We start from the raw sequence: 17406 nt of genomic DNA on the forward strand, positions 1-17406 counted from the left end.
TATGGAAGTTAATTTTTTTTAAAATGTTTATTCATTTAAAAACTATCTACATGCATTTGTAATGCTCTGATCATTATATGGATGCAATTTCAGTGTCCTAATTCCCCTCAAAATGGATTTATACAACTTTTGAGGTATACCTGAACATGAAATTCTTTCTAAGTCCTAAACTTCAAAGTGTTCATAAATGGTAAAAAAAAGTTCAAAAATAAATACAAATGAAAGGACAATGATGGTATAGTGGTTTAATAGCATGATAAACACACTAAATGTTTTTTTTACACATAAAAGTGACAATTTTCACTTTTAAGTTCAGGGGGACAAAGTCACTTTTTGTACACGAGGTCATGGAACTCCGAGTCGGGTAAAATTTTAGCCTCGGTCCCCTCTATGGAAGTCAATTTTTAAAAAAATGTTTATTCATTAAAAAAACTATATACATGTATTTGTAATGCTCTGATCATTATATGGATGCAATTTCAGTGTCCTAAGTACCCTCAAAATGGATTCATAGCACTTTTGAGGTACGCCTGAACATGAAATATTTTCTAAGTCCTAAACTACAAAGTGTTCATAAATGGTAAATAAAAGTTCAAAAATAAATACAAATGAAAGGACAATGATGTTATAGTGGTTTATTAGCATGATAAACACACTAAATGTTTTATTTACACATAAAAGTGACAATTTTCACTTTTAAGTTCAGGGGGACAAAGTCACTTTTTGTACACGAGGTCATGGAACTCCGAGTCGTGTAAAATTTCTGCCTCGGTCCCCTCTATGGAAGTCAATTTTTTTTCAAATGTTTATTTATTTAAAAACTATCTACATGTATTTGTAATGCACTGATCATTATATGGATGCAATTTCAGTGTCCTAATTCCCCTCAAAATGGATTTATAGCACTTTTGAGGTATACCTGAACATGAAATTCTTTCCAAGTCCTAAACTTCAAAATGCTCATAAACAGTCAAAAATAAATAAAAATGAAAGGAGAATGATGTTATAGTGGGTTAATAGCATGATAAACACACTAAATGTTTTATTTACACATAAAAGTGACAATTTTCACTTTTAAGTTCAGGGGGACAAAGTCACTTTTTGTACCCGAGGTCATGGAACTCCGAGTCGGGTAAAATTTCTGCCTCAGTCCCCTCTATAGAAGTCAATTTTTAAAAAAATGTTTATTCATTTAAAAACTATATACATGTATTTGTAATGCTCTGATCATTATATGGATGCAATTTCAGTGTCCTACGTACCCTCAAAATGGATTTATAGCACTTTTGAGGTATGCCTGAACATGAAATTTTTTCTAAGTCCTAAACTTCAAAGTGCTCATAAACGGTAAAAAAAAGTTCAAAAATAAATAAAAATGAAAGGACAATGATGTTATAGTGGTTTCATAACATGATAAACACACTAAATGTTTTATTTACACATATAAGTGACAATTTTCACTTTTAAGTTCAGGGGGACAAAGTCACTTTTTGTACCCGAGGTCATGGAACTCCGAGTCGGGTAAAATTTCTGCCTCGGTCCCCTCTATGGAAGTCAATTTTTTTAAAAATGTTTATTCATTTAAAAACTATCTACATGTATTTGTAATGCTCTGATCATTATATGAATGCAATTTCAGTGTCCTACGTACCCTCAAAATGGATTTATAGCACTTTTGAGGTATGCCGGAACATGACATTTTTTCAAAGTCCTAAACTTGAAAGTGCTCATAATCGGTAAAAAAAAGCTCAAAAATAAATACAAATGAAAGGACAATGATGTTATAGTGGTTTAATAGCATGATAAACACACTAAACGTTTTATTTACACATAAAAGTGACAATTTTCACTTTTAAGTTCAGGGGGACAAAGTCACTTTTTGTACCCGAGGTCATGGAACTCCGAGTCGTGTAAAATTCCAGCCTCGGTCCCCTCTATGGAAGTCAATTAAAAAAAAAATGTTTATTCATTAAAAAAACTATATACATGTATTTGTAATGCTCTGATCATTATATGGATGCAATTTCAGTGTCCCAAGTACCCTCAAAATAGATTTATAGCACTTTTGAGGTATACCTGAACATAAAATTCTTTCTAAGTCCTAAACTTCAAAATGCTCATAAACAGTCAAAAATAAATACAAATGAAAGGACAATGATGTTATAGTGGTTTAATAGCATGATAAACACACTAAATGTTTTATTTACACATAAAAGTGACAATTTTCACTTTTAAGTTCAGGGGGACAAAGTCACTTTTTGTACCCGAGGTCATGGAACTCCGAGTCGTGTAAAATTTCTGCCTCGGTCCCCTCTATGGAAGTCAATTTTGTTTTAAATGTTTATTCATTTAAAAACTATCTACATGTATTTGTAATGCTCTGATCATTATATGGATGCAATTTCAGTGTCCTAATTCCCCTCAAAATGGATTTATAGCACTTTTGAGGTATACCTGAACATGAAATTCTTTTTAAGTCCTAAACTTCAAAATGCTCATAAACAGCCAAAAATAAATAAAAATGAAAGGAGAATGATGTTATAGTGGTTTAATAGCATGATAAGAACACTAAATGTTTTATTTACACATAAAAGTGACAATTTTCACTTTTAAGTTCAGGGGGACAAAGTCACTTTTTGTACCCGAGGTCATGGAACTCCGAGTCGTGTAAAATTTCTGCCTCGGTCCCCTCTATGGAAGTCAATTTTTTTAAAAATGTTTATTCATTTAAAGACTATATACATGTATTTGTAATGCTCTGGTCATTATATGGATGCAATTTCAGTGTCCTACGTACCCTCAAAATGGATTTATAGCACTTTTGAGGTATGCCTGAACATGACATTTTTTCTAAGTCCTAAACTTCAAAGTGCTCATAAACGGTAAAAAAAAGTTCAAAAATAAATAAAAATCAAAGGAGAATGATGTTATAGTGGTTTAATAGCATGATAAACACACTAAATGTTTTATTTACACATAAAAGTGACAATTTTCACTTTTAAGTTCAGGGGGACAAAGTCACTTTTTGTACCCGATGTCATGGAACTCCCGAGTCGTGTAAAATTTCTGCCTCGGTCCCCTCTATAGAAGTCAATTTTTAAAAAAATGTTTATTCATTTAAAAACTATATACATGTATTTGTAATGCTCTGATCATTATATGGATGCAATTTCAGTGTCCTACGTACCCTCAAAATGGATTTATAGCACTTTTGAGGTATGCCTGAACATGAAATTCTTTCTAAGTCCTAAACTTCAAAATGCTCATAAACAGCCAAAAATAAATAAAAATGAAAGGAGAATGATGTTATAGTGGTTTAATAGCATGATAAGAACACTAAATGTTTTATTTACACATAAAAGTGACAATTTTCACTTTTAAGTTCAGGGGTACAAAGTTACTTTTTGTACCCGAGGTCATGGAACTCCGAGTCGAGTAAAATTTCAGCCTCGGTCCCCTCTATGGAAGTTAATTTTTTTAAAAATGTTTATTCATTTAAAAACTATCTACATGCATTTGTAATGCTCTGATCATTATATGGATGCAATTTCAGTGTCCTAATTCCCCTCAAAATGGATTTATACAACTTTTGTGGTATACCTGAACATGAAATTCTTTCTAAGTCCTAAACTTCAAAGTGTTCATAAATGGTAAAAAAAAGTTCAAAAATAAATACAAATGAAAGGACAATGATGGTATAGTGGTTTAATAGCATGATAAACACACTAAATGTTTTTTTTACACATAGAAGTGACAATTTTCACTTTTAAGTTCAGGGGGACAAAGTCACTTTTTGTACACGAGGTCATGGAACTCCGAGTCGTGTAAAATTTCTGCCTCGGTCCCCTCTATGGAATCAATTTTTTTTCAAATGTTTATTCATTTAAAAACTATCTACATGTATTTGTAATGCACTGGTCATTATATGGATGCAATTTCAGTGTCCTAATTCCCCTCAAAATGGATTTATAGCACTTTTGAGGTATACCTGAACATGAAATTCTTTCTAAGTCCTAAACTTCAAAATGCTCATAAACAGTCAAAAATAAATAAAAATGAATGGAGAATGATGTTATAGTGGTTTAATTGCATGATAAACACACTAAATGTTTTATTTACACATAAAAGTGACAATTTTCACTTTTAAGTTCAGGGGTACAAAGTTACTGTTTGTACCCGAGGTCATGGTTCTCCGTGCCGGGTAAAATTTCAGCCTCGGTCCCCTCTATGGAAGTCAATTTTTTTTCAAAATGTTTATTCATTTAAAAACTATCTACATGTATTTGGAATGCTCTGATCATTATATGTATGCAATTTCAGTGTCCTACGTACCCTCAAAATGGATTTATAGCACTTTTGAGGTATGCCTGAACATGAAAAATTTTCTAAGTCTTACACTTCAAAGTGCTCATAAACGGTAAAAAAAAGTTCAAAAATACATACAAATGAAAGGACAATGATGTTATAGTGGTTTAATAGCATGATAAACACACTAAATGTTTTATTTACACATAAAAGTGTCAATTTTCACTTTTAAGTTCAGGAGGACAAAGTCACTTTTTGTACCCGAGGTCATGGATCTCCGAGTCGGGTAAAATTTCTGCCTCGGTCCCCTCTATGGAAGTCAATTTTTTTAAAAATGTTTATTCATTTAAAAACTATATACATGTATTTGTAATGCTCTGATCATTATATGGATGCAATTTCAGTGTCCTACGTACCCTCAAAATGGATTTATAGCACTTTTGAGGTATGCCTGAACATGAAATTTTTTCTAAGTCCTAAACTTCAAAGTGCTCATAAACGGTAAAAAAAAGTTCAAAAATAAATAAAAATGAAAGGAGAATGATGTTATAGTGGTTTAATAGCATGATAAACACACTAACTGTTTTATTTACACATAAAAGTGACAATTTTCACTTTTAAGTTCAGGGGGACAAAGTCACTTTTTGTACCCGAGGTCATGGAACTCCGAGTCGTGTAAAATTTCTGCCTCGGTCCCCTCTATGGAAGTCAATTTTTTTTAAAATGTTTATTCATTTAAAAACTATATACATGTATTTGTAATGCTCTGGTCATTATATGGATGCAATTTCAGTGTCCTACGTACCCTCAAAATGGATTTATAGCACTTTTGAGGTATGCCTGAACATGAAATTTTTTCTAAGTCCTAAACTTCAAAGTGCTCATAAACGGTAAAAAAAAGTTCAAAAATAAATAAAAATGAAAGGAGAATGATGTTATAGTGGTTTAATAGCATGATAAACACACTAAATGTTTTATTTACACATAAAAGTGACAATTTTCACTTTTAAGTTCAGGGGGACAAAGTCACTTTTTGTACCCGAGGTCATGGAACTCCGAGTCGTGTAAAATTTCTGCCTCGGTCCCCTCTATAGAAGTCAATTTTTAAAAAAATGTTTATTCATTTAAAAACTATATACATGTACAGGGAGTGCAGAATTATTAGGCAAATGAGTATTTTGACCACATCATCCTCTTTATGCATGTTGTCTTACTCCAAGCTGTATAGGCTCGAAAGCCTACTACCAATTAAGCATATTAGGTGATGTGCATCTCTGTAATGAGAAGGGGTGTGGTCTAATGACATCAACACCCTATATCAGGTGTGCATAATTATTAGGCAACTTCCTTTCCTTTGGCAAAATGGGTCAAAAGAAGGACTTGACAGGCTCAGAAAAGTTAAAAATAGTGAGATATCTTACAGAGGGATGCAGCACTCTTAAAATTGCAAAGCTTCTGAAGCGTGATCATCGAACAATCAAGCGTTTCATTCAAAATAGTCAACAGGGTCGCAAGAAGCGTGTGGAAAAACCAAGGCGCAAAATAACTGCCCATGAACTGAGAAAAGTCAAGCGTGCAGCTGCCACGATGCCACTTGCCACCAGTTTGGCCATATTTCAGAGCTGCAACATCACTGGAGTGCCCAAAAGCACAAGGTGTGCAATACTCAGAGACATGGCCAAGGTAAGAAAGGCTGAAAGACGACCACCACTGAACAAGACACACAAGCTGAAACGTCAAGACTGGGCCAAGAAATATCTCAAGACTGATTTTTCTAAGGTTTTATGGACTGATGAAATGAGAGTGAGTCTTGATGGGCCAGATGGATGGGCCCGTGGCTGGATTGGTAAAGGGCAGAGAGCTCCAGTCCGACTCAGACGCCAGCAAGGTGGAGGTGGAGTACTGGTTTGGGCTGGTATCATCAAAGATGAGCTTGTGGGGCCTTTTCGGGTTGAGGATGGAGTCAAGCTCAACTCCCAGTCCTACTGTCAGTTCCTGGAAGACACCTTCTTCAAGCAGTGGTACAGGAAGAAGTCTGCATCCTTCAAGAAAAACATGATTTTCATGCAGGACAATGCTCCATCACACGCGTCCAAGTACTCCACAGCGTGGCTGGCAAGAAAGGGTATAAAAGAAGGAAATCTAATGACATGGCCTCCTTGTTCACCTGATCTGAACCCCATTGAGAACCTGTGGTCCATCATCAAATGTGAGATTTACAAGGAGGGAAAACAGTACACCTCTCTGAACAGTGTCTGGGAGGCTGTGGTTGCTGCTGCACGCAATGTTGATGGTGAACAGATCAAAACACTGACAATCCATGGATGGCAGGCTTTTGAGTATCCTTGCAAAGAAAGGTGGCTATATTGGTCACTGATTTGTTTTTGTTTTGTTTTTGAATGTCAGAAATGTATATTTGTGAATGTTGAGATGTTATATTGGTTTCACTGGTAATAATAAATAATTGTTAAGTTGCCTAATAATTATGCACAGTGATAGTCACCTGCACACACAGATATCCCCCTAACATAGCTAAAACTAAAAACAAACTAAAAACTACTTCCAAAAATATTCAGCTTTGATATTAATGAGTTTTTTGGGTTCATTGAGAACATGGTTGTTGTTCAATAATAAAATTAATCCTCAAAAATACAACTTGCCTAATAATTCTGCACTCCCTGTATTTGTAATGCTCTGATCATTATATGGATGCAATTTCAGTGTCCTACGTACCCTCAAAATGGATTTATAGCACTTTTGAGGTATGCCTGAACATGAAATTCTTTCTAAGTCCTAAACTTCAAAATGCTCATAAACAGCCAAAAATAAATAAAAATGAAAGGAGAATGATGTTATAGTGGTTTATTAGCATGATAAACACACTAAATGTTTTATTTACACATAAAAGTGACAATTTTCACTTTTAAGTTCAGGGGGACAAAGTCACTTTTTGTACACGAGGTCATGGAACTCCGAGTCGTGTAAAATTTCTGCCTCGGTCCCCTCTATGGAAGTCAATTTTTTTTCAAATGTTTATTTATTTAAAAACTATCTACATGTATTTGTAATGCACTGATCATTATATGGATGCAATTTCAGTGTCCTAATTCCCCTCAAAATGGATTTATAGCACTTTTGAGGTATACCTGAACATGAAATTCTTTCCAAGTCCTAAACTTCAAAATGCTCATAAACAGTCAAAAATAAATAAAAATGAAAGGAGAATGATGTTATAGTGGTTTAATAGCATGATAAACACACTAAATGTTTTATTTACACATAAAAGTGACAATTTTCACTTTTAAGTTCAGGGGGACAAAGTCACTTTTTGTACCCGAGGTCATGGAACTCCCGAGTCGTGTAAAATTTCTGCCTCGGTCCCCTCTATAGAAGTCAATTTTTAAAAAAATGTTTATTCATTTAAAAACTATATACATGTATTTGTAATGCTCTGATCATTATATGGATGCAATTTCAGTGTCCTACGTACCCTCAAAATGGATTTATAGCACTTTTGAGGTATGCCTGAACATGAAATTCTTTCTAAGTCCTAAACTTCAAAATGCTCATAAACAGCCAAAAATAAATAAAAATGAAAGGAGAATGATGTTATAGTGGTTTAATAGCATGATAAGAACACTAAATGTTTTATTTACACATAAAAGTGACAATTTTCACTTTTAAGTTCAGGGGTACAAAGTTACTTTTTGTACCCGAGGTCATGGAACTCCGAGTCGAGTAAAATTTCAGCCTCGGTCCCCTCTATGGAAGTTAATTTTTTTAAAAATGTTTATTCATTTAAAAACTATCTACATGCATTTGTAATGCTCTGATCATTATATGGATGCAATTTCAGTGTCCTAATTCCCCTCAAAATGGATTTATACAACTTTTGTGGTATACCTGAACATGAAATTCTTTCTAAGTCCTAAACTTCAAAGTGTTCATAAATGGTAAAAAAAAGTTCAAAAATAAATACAAATGAAAGGACAATGATGGTATAGTGGTTTAATAGCATGATAAACACACTAAATGTTTTTTTTACACATAGAAGTGACAATTTTCACTTTTAAGTTCAGGGGGACAAAGTCACTTTTTGTACACGAGGTCATGGAACTCCGAGTCGTGTAAAATTTCTGCCTCGGTCCCCTCTATGGAATCAATTTTTTTTCAAATGTTTATTCATTTAAAAACTATCTACATGTATTTGTAATGCACTGGTCATTATATGGATGCAATTTCAGTGTCCTAATTCCCCTCAAAATGGATTTATAGCACTTTTGAGGTATACCTGAACATGAAATTCTTTCTAAGTCCTAAACTTCAAAATGCTCATAAACAGTCAAAAATAAATAAAAATGAATGGAGAATGATGTTATAGTGGTTTAATAGCATGATAAACACACTAAATGTTTTATTTACACATAAAAGTGACAATTTTCACTTTTAAGTTCAGGGGTACAAAGTTACTGTTTGTACCCGAGGTCATGGTTCTCCGTGCCGGGTAAAATTTCAGCCTCGGTCCCCTCTATAGAAGTCAATTTTTTTAAAAAATGTTTATTCATTTAAAAACTATCTACATGTATTTGGAATGCTCTGATCATTATATGTATGCAATTTCAGTGTCCTACGTACCCTCAAAATGGATTTATAGCACTAGGTATGCCTGAACATGAACATTTTTCTAAGTCTTACACTTCAAAGTGCTCATAAACGGTAAAATAAAGTTCAAAAATACATACAAATGAAAGGACAATGATGTTATAGTGGTTTAATAGCATGATAAACACACTAAATGTTTTATTTACACATAAAAGTGTCAATTTTCACTTTTAAGTTCAGGAGGACAAAGTCACTTTTTGTACCCGAGGTCATGGATCTCCGAGTCGGGTAAAATTTCTGCCTCGGTCCCCTCTATGGAAGTCAATTTTTTTAAAAATGTTTATTCATTTAAAAACTATATACATGTATTTGTAATGCTCTGGTCATTATATGGATGCAATTTCAGTGTCCTACGTACCCTCAAAATGGATTTATAGCACTTTTGAGGTATGCCTGAACATGAAATTTTTTCTAAGTCCTAAACTTCAAAGTGCTCATAAACGGTAAAAAAAAGTTCAAAAATAAATAAAAATGAAAGGAGAATGATGTTATAGTGGTTTAATAGCATGATAAACACACTAACTGTTTTATTTACACATAAAAGTGACAATTTTCACTTTTAAGTTCAGGGGGACAAAGTCACTTTTTGTACCCGAGGTCATGGAACTCCGAGTCGTGTAAAATTTCTGCCTCGGTCCCCTCTATGGAAGTCAATTTTTTTAAAAATGTTTATTCATTTAAAAACTATATACATGTATTTGTAATGCTCTGATCATTATATGGACGCAATTTCAGTGTCCTACGTACCCTCAAAATGGATTTATAGCACTTTTGAGGTATGCCTGAACATGACATTTTTTCTAAGTCCTAAACTTCAAAGTGCTCATAAACGGTAAAAAAAAGTTCAAAAATAAATAAAAATGAAAGGAGAATGATGTTATAGTGGTTTAATAGCATGATAAACACACTAAATGTTTTATTTACACATAAAAGTGACAATTTTCACTTTTAAGTTCAGGGGGACAAAGTCACTTTTTGTACCCGAGGTCATGGAACTCCGAGTCGTGTAAAATTTCTGCCTCGGTCCCCTCTATAGAAGTCAATTTTTAAAAAAATGTTTATTCATTTAAAAACTATATACATGTACAGGGAGTGCAGAATTATTAGGCAAATGAGTATTTTGACCACATCATCCTCTTTATGCATGTTGTCTTACTCCAAGCTGTATAGGCTCGAAAGCCTACTACCAATTAAGCATATTAGGTGATGTGCATCTCTGTAATGAGAAGGGGTGTGGTCTAATGACATCAACACCCTATATCAGGTGTGCATAATTATTAGGCAACTTCCTTTCCTTTGGCAAAATGGGTCAAAAGAAGGACTTGACAGGCTCAGAAAAGTCAAAAATAGTGAGATATCTTACAGAGGGATGCAGCACTCTTAAAATTGCAAAGCTTCTGAAGCGTGATCATCGAACAATCAAGCGTTTCATTCAAAATAGTCAACAGGGTCGCAAGAAGCGTGTGGAAAAACCAAGGCGCAAAATAACTGCCCATGAACTGAGAAAAGTCAAGCGTGCAGCTGCCACGATGCCACTTGCCACCAGTTTGGCCATATTTCAGAGCTGCAACATCACTGGAGTGCCCAAAAGCACAAGGTGTGCAATACTCAGAGACATGGCCAAGGTAAGAAAGGCTGAAAGACGACCACCACTGAACAAGACACACAAGCTGAAACGTCAAGACTGGGCCAAGAAATATCTCAAGACTGATTTTTCTAAGGTTTTATGGACTGATGAAATGAGAGTGAGTCTTGATGGGCCAGATGGATGGGCCCGTGGCTGGATTGGTAAAGGGCAGAGAGCTCCTGTCCGACTCAGACGCCAGCAAGGTGGAGGTGGAGTACTGGTTTGGGCTGGTATCATCAAAGATGAGCTTGTGGGGCCTTTTCGGGTTGAGGATGGAGTCAAGCTCAACTCCCAGTCCTACTGTCAGTTCCTGGAAGACACCTTCTTCAAGCAGTGGTACAGGAAGAAGTCTGCATCCTTCAAGAAAAACATGATTTTCATGCAGGACAATGCTCCATCACACGCGTCCAAGTACTCCACAGCGTGGCTGGCAAGAAAGGGTATAAAAGAAGGAAATCTAATGACATGGCCTCCTTGTTCACCTGATCTGAACCCCATTGAGAACCTGTGGTCCATCATCAAATGTGAGATTTACAAGGAGGGAAAACAGTACACCTCTCTGAACAGTGTCTGGGAGGCTGTGGTTGCTGCTGCACGCAATGTTGATGGTGAACAGATCAAAACACTGACAGAATCCATGGATGGCAGGCTTTTGAGTGTCCTTGCAAAGAAAGGTGGCTATATTGGTCACTGATTTGTTTTTGTTTTGTTTTTGAATGTCAGAAATGTATATTTGTGAATGTTGAGATGTTATATTGGTTTCACTGGTAATAATAAATAATTGTTAAGTTGCCTAATAATTATGCACAGTGATAGTCACCTGCACACACAGATATCCCCCTAACATAGCTAAAACTAAAAACAAACTAAAAACTACTTCCAAAAATATTCAGCTTTGATATTAATGAGTTTTTTGGGTTCATTGAGAACATGGTTGTTGTTCAATAATAAAATTAATCCTCAAAAATACAACTTGCCTAATAATTCTGCACTCCCTGTATTTGTAATGCTCTGATCATTATATGGATGCAATTTCAGTGTCCTACGTACCCTCAAAATGGATTTATAGCACTTTTGAGGTATGCCTGAACATGAAATTCTTTCTAAGTCCTAAACTTCAAAATGCTCATAAACAGCCAAAAATAAATAAAAATGAAAGGAGAATGATGTTATAGTGGTTTATTAGCATGATAAACACACTAAATGTTTTATTTACACATAAAAGTGACAATTTTCACTTTTAAGTTCAGGGGGACAAAGTCACTTTTTGTACACGAGGTCATGGAACTCCGAGTCGTGTAAAATTTCTGCCTCGGTCCCCTCTATGGAAGTCAATTTTTTTTCAAATGTTTATTTATTTAAAAACTATCTACATGTATTTGTAATGCACTGATCATTATATGGATGCAATTTCAGTGTCCTAATTCCCCTCAAAATGGATTTATAGCACTTTTGAGGTATACCTGAACATGAAATTCTTTCCAAGTCCTAAACTTCAAAATGCTCATAAACAGTCAAAAATAAATAAAAATGAAAGGAGAATGATGTTATAGTGGTTTAATAGCATGATAAACACACTAAATGTTTTATTTACACATAAAAGTGACAATTTTCACTTTTAAGTTCAGGGGTACAAAGTTACTTTTTGTACCCGAGGTCATGGAACTCCGAGTCGGGTAAAATTTTAGCCTCGGTCCCCTCTATGGAAGTCAATTTTTTTAAAAATGTTTATTCATTTAAAAACTATCTACATGTATTTGTAATGCTCTGATCATTATATGGATGCAATTTCAGTGTCCTACGTACCCTCAAAATGGATTTATAGCACTTTTGAGGTATGCCTGAACATGAAATTTTTTCTAAGTCCTACACTTCAAAGTGCTCATAAACGGTAAAAAAAAGTTCAAAAATACATACAAATGAAAGGACAATGATGTTATAGTGGTTTATTAGCATGATAAACACACTAAATGTTTTATTTACACATAAAAGTGACAATTTTCACTTTTAAGTTCAGGGGGACAAAGTCACTTTTTGTACCCGAGGTCATGGAACTCCGAGTCGGGTAAAATTTCTGCCTCAGTCCCCTCTATAGAAGTCAATTTTTTTAAAAATGTTTATTCATTTAAAAACTATATACATGTATTTGTAATGCTCTGATCATTATATGGATGCAATTTCAGTGTCCTACGTACCCTCAAAATGGATTTATAGCACTTTTGAGGTATGCCTGAACATGAAATTTTTTCTAAGTCCTAAACTTCAAAGTGCTCATAAACGGTAAAAAAAAGTTCAAAAATAAATAAAAATGAAAGGACAATGATGTTATAGTGGTTTCATAACATGATAAACACCCTAAATGTTTTATTTACACATATAAGTGACAATTTTCACTTTTAAGTTCAGGGGGACAAAGTCACTTTTTGTACCCGAGGTCATGGAACTCCGAGTCGGGTAAAATTTCTGCCTCGGTCCCCTCTATGGAAGTCAATTTTTTTTAAAATGTTTATTCATTTAAAAACTATCTACATGTATTTGTAATGCTCTGATCATTATATGAATGCAATTTCAGTGTCCTACGTACCCTCAAAATGGATTTATAGCACTTTTGAGGTATGCCGGAACATGACATTTTTTCAAAGTCCTAAACTTCAAAGTGCTCATAATCGGTAAAAAAAAGTTCAAAAATAAATACAAATGAAAGGACAATGATGTTATAGTGGTTTAATAGCATGATAAACACACTAAACGTTTTATTTACACATAAAAGTGACAATTTTCACTTTTAAGTTCAGGGGGACAAAGTCACTTTTTGTACCCGAGGTCATGGAACTCCGAGTCGTGTAAAATTCCAGCCTCGGTCCCCTCTATGGAAGTCAATTAAAAAAAAAATGTTCATTCATTAAAAAAACTATATACATGTATTTGTAATGCTCTGATCATTATATGGATGCAATTTCAGTGTCCCAAGTACCCTCAAAATAGATTTATAGCACTTTTGAGGTATACCTGAACATAAAATTCTTTCTAAGTCCTAAACTTCAAAATGCTCATAAACAGTCAAAAATAAATACAAATGAAAGGACAATGATGTTATAGTGGTTTAATAGCATGATAAACACACTAAATGTTTTATTTACACATAAAAGTGACAATTTTCACTTTTAAGTTCAGGGGGACAAAGTCACTTTTTGTACCCGAGGTCATGGAACTCCGAGTCGTGTAAAATTCCAGCCTCGGTCCCCTCTATGGAAGTCAATTAAAAAAAAAATGTTTATTCATTAAAAAAACTATATACATGTATTTGTAATGCTCTGATCATTATATGGATGCAATTTCAGTGTCCCAAGTACCCTCAAAATAGATTTATAGCACTTTTGAGGTATACCTGAACATAAAATTCTTTCTAAGTCCTAAACTTCAAAATGCTCATAAACAGTCAAAAATAAATACAAATGAAAGGACAATGATGTTATAGTGGTTTAATAGCATGATAAACACACTAAATGTTTTATTTACACATAAAAGTGACAATTTTCACTTTTAAGTTCAGGGGGACAAAGTCACTTTTTGTACCCGAGGTCATGGAACTCCGAGTCGGGTAAAATTTCTGCCTCGGTCCCCTCTATGGAAGTCAATTTTGTTTTAAATGTTTATTCATTTAAAAACTATCTACATGTATTTGTAATGCTCTGATCATTATATGGATGCAATTTCAGTGTCCTAATTCCCCTCAAAATGGATTTATAGCACTTTTGAGGTATACCTGAACATGAAATTCTTTTTAAGTCCTAAACTTCAAAATGCTCATAAACAGCCAAAAATAAATAAAAATGAAAGGAGAATGATGTTATAGTGGTTTAATAGCATGATAAGAACACTAAATGTTTTATTTACACATAAAAGTGACAATTTTCACTTTTAAGTTCAGGGGGACAAAGTCACTTTTTGTACCCGAGGTCATGGAACTCCGAGTCGGGTAAAATTTCTGCCTCGGTCCCCTCTATGGAAGTCAATTTTTTTAAAAATGTTTATTCATTTAAAAACTATATACATGTATTTGTAATGCTCTGGTCATTATATGGATGCAATTTCAGTGTCCTACGTACCCTCAAAATGGATTTATAGCACTTTTGAGGTATGCCTGAACATGAAATTTTTTCTAAGTCCTAAACTTCAAAGTGCTCATAAACGGTAAAAAAAAGTTCAAAAATAAATAAAAATGAAAGGAGAATGATGTTATAGTGGTTTAATAGCATGATAAACACACTAAATGTTTTATTTACACATAAAAGTGACAATTTTCACTTTTAAGTTCAGGGGGACAAAGTCACTTTTTGTACCCGAGGTCATGGAACTCGCGAGTCGTGTAAAATTTCTGCCTCGGTCCCCTCTATAGAAGTCAATTTTTAAAAAAATGTTTATTCATTTAAAAACTATATACATGTATTTGTAATGCTCTGATCATTATATGGATGCAATTTCAGTGTCCTACGTACCCTCAAAATGGATTTATAGCACTTTTGAGGTATGCCTGAACATGAAATTCTTTCTAAGTCCTAAACTTCAAAATGCTCATAAACAGCCAAAAATAAATAAAAATGAAAGGAGAATGATGTTATAGTGGTTTAATAGCATGATAAGAACACTAAATGTTTTATTTACACATAAAAGTGACAATTTTCACTTTTAAGTTCAGGGGTACAAAGTTACTTTTTGTACCCGAGGTCATGGAACTCCGAGTCGAGTAAAATTTCAGCCTCGGTCCCCTCTATGGAAGTTAATTTTTTTTAAATGTTTATTCATTTAAAAACTATCTACATGCATTTGTAATGCTCTGATCATTATATGGATGCAATTTCAGTGTCCTAATTCCCCTCAAAATGGATTTATACAACTTTTGTGGTATACCTGAACATGAAATTCTTTCTAAGTCCTAAACTTCAAAGTGTTCATAAATGGTAAAAAAAAGTTCAAAAATAAATACAAATGAAAGGACAATGATGGTATAGTGGTTTAATAGCATGATAAACACACTAAATGTTTTTTTTACACATAGAAGTGACAATTTTCACTTTTAAGTTCAGGGGGACAAAGTCACTTTTTGTACACGAGGTCATGGAACTCCGAGTCGTGTAAAATTTCTGCCTCGGTCCCCTCTATGGAATCAATTTTTTTTCAAATGTTTATTCATTTAAAAACTATCTACATGTATTTGTAATGCACTGGTCATTATATGGATGCAATTTCAGTGTCCTAATTCCCCTCAAAATGGATTTATAGCACTTTTGAGGTATACCTGAACATGAAATTCTTTCTAAGTCCTAAACTTCAAAATGCTCATAAACAGTCAAAAATAAATAAAAATGAATGGAGAATGATGTTATAGTGGTTTAATAGCATGATAAACACACTAAATGTTTTATTTACACATAAAAGTGACAATTTTCACTTTTAAGTTCAGGGGTACAAAGTTACTGTTTGTACCCGAGGTCATGGATCTCCGTGCCGGGTAAAATTTCAGCCTCGGTCCCCTCTATGGAAGTCAATTTTTTTTAAAAATGTTTATTCATTTAAAAACTATCTACATGTATTTGGAATGCTCTGATCATTATATGTATGCAATTTCAGTGTCCTACGTACCCTCAAAATGGATTTATACAACTTTTGTGGTATACCTGAACATGAAATTCTTTCTAAGTCCTAAACTTCAAAGTGTTCATAAATGGTAAAAAAAAGTTCAAAAATAAATACAAATGAAAGGACAATGATGGTATAGTGGTTTAATAGCATGATAAACACACTAAATGTTTTTTTTACACATAGAAGTGACAATTTTCACTTTTAAGTTCAGGGGGACAAAGTCACTTTTTGTACACGAGGTCATGGAACTCCGAGTCGTGTAAAATTTCTGCCTCGGTCCCCTCTATGGAATCAATTTTTTTTCAAATGTTTATTCATTTAAAAACTATCTACATGTATTTGTAATGCACTGGTCATTATATGGATGCAATTTCAGTGTCCTAATTCCCCTCAAAATGGATTTATAGCACTTTTGAGGTATACCTGAACATGAAATTCTTTCTAAGTCCTAAACTTCAAAATGCTCATAAACAGTCAAAAATAAATAAAAATGAATGGAGAATGATGTTATAGTGGTTTAATAGCATGATAAACACACTAAATGTTTTATTTACACATAAAAGTGACAATTTTCACTTTTAAGTTCAGGGGTACAAAGTTACTGTTTGTACCCGAGGTCATGGTTCTCCGTGCCGGGTAAAATTTCAGCCTCGGTCCCCTCTATAGAAGTCAATTTTTTTTAAAAATGTTTATTCATTTAAAAACTATCTACATGTATTTGGAATGCTCTGATCATTATATGTATGCAATTTCAGTGTCCTACGTACCCTCAAAATGGATTTATAGCACTTTTGAGGTATGCCTGAACATGAAAAATTTTCTAAGTCTTACACTTCAAAGTGCTCATAAACGGTAAAATAAAGTTCAAAAATACATACAAATGAAAGGACAATGATGTTATAGTGGTTTAATAGCATGATAAACACACTAAATGTTTTATTTACACATAAAAGTGTCAATTTTCACTTTTAAGTTCAGGAGGACAAAGTCACTTTTTGTACCCGAGGTCATGGATCTCCGAGTCGGGTAAAATTTCTGCCTCGGTCCCCTCTATGGAAGTCAATTTTTTTTAAAATGTTTATTCATTTAAAAACTATATACATGTATTTGTAATGCTCTGGTCATTATATGGATGCAATTTCAGTGTCCTACGTACCCTCAAAATGGAT

Source organism: Pleurodeles waltl, chromosome 11, assembly GCF_031143425.1.
Source record: "Pleurodeles waltl isolate 20211129_DDA chromosome 11, aPleWal1.hap1.20221129, whole genome shotgun sequence".
Lineage (NCBI taxonomy): Eukaryota > Metazoa > Chordata > Amphibia > Caudata > Salamandridae > Pleurodeles > Pleurodeles waltl.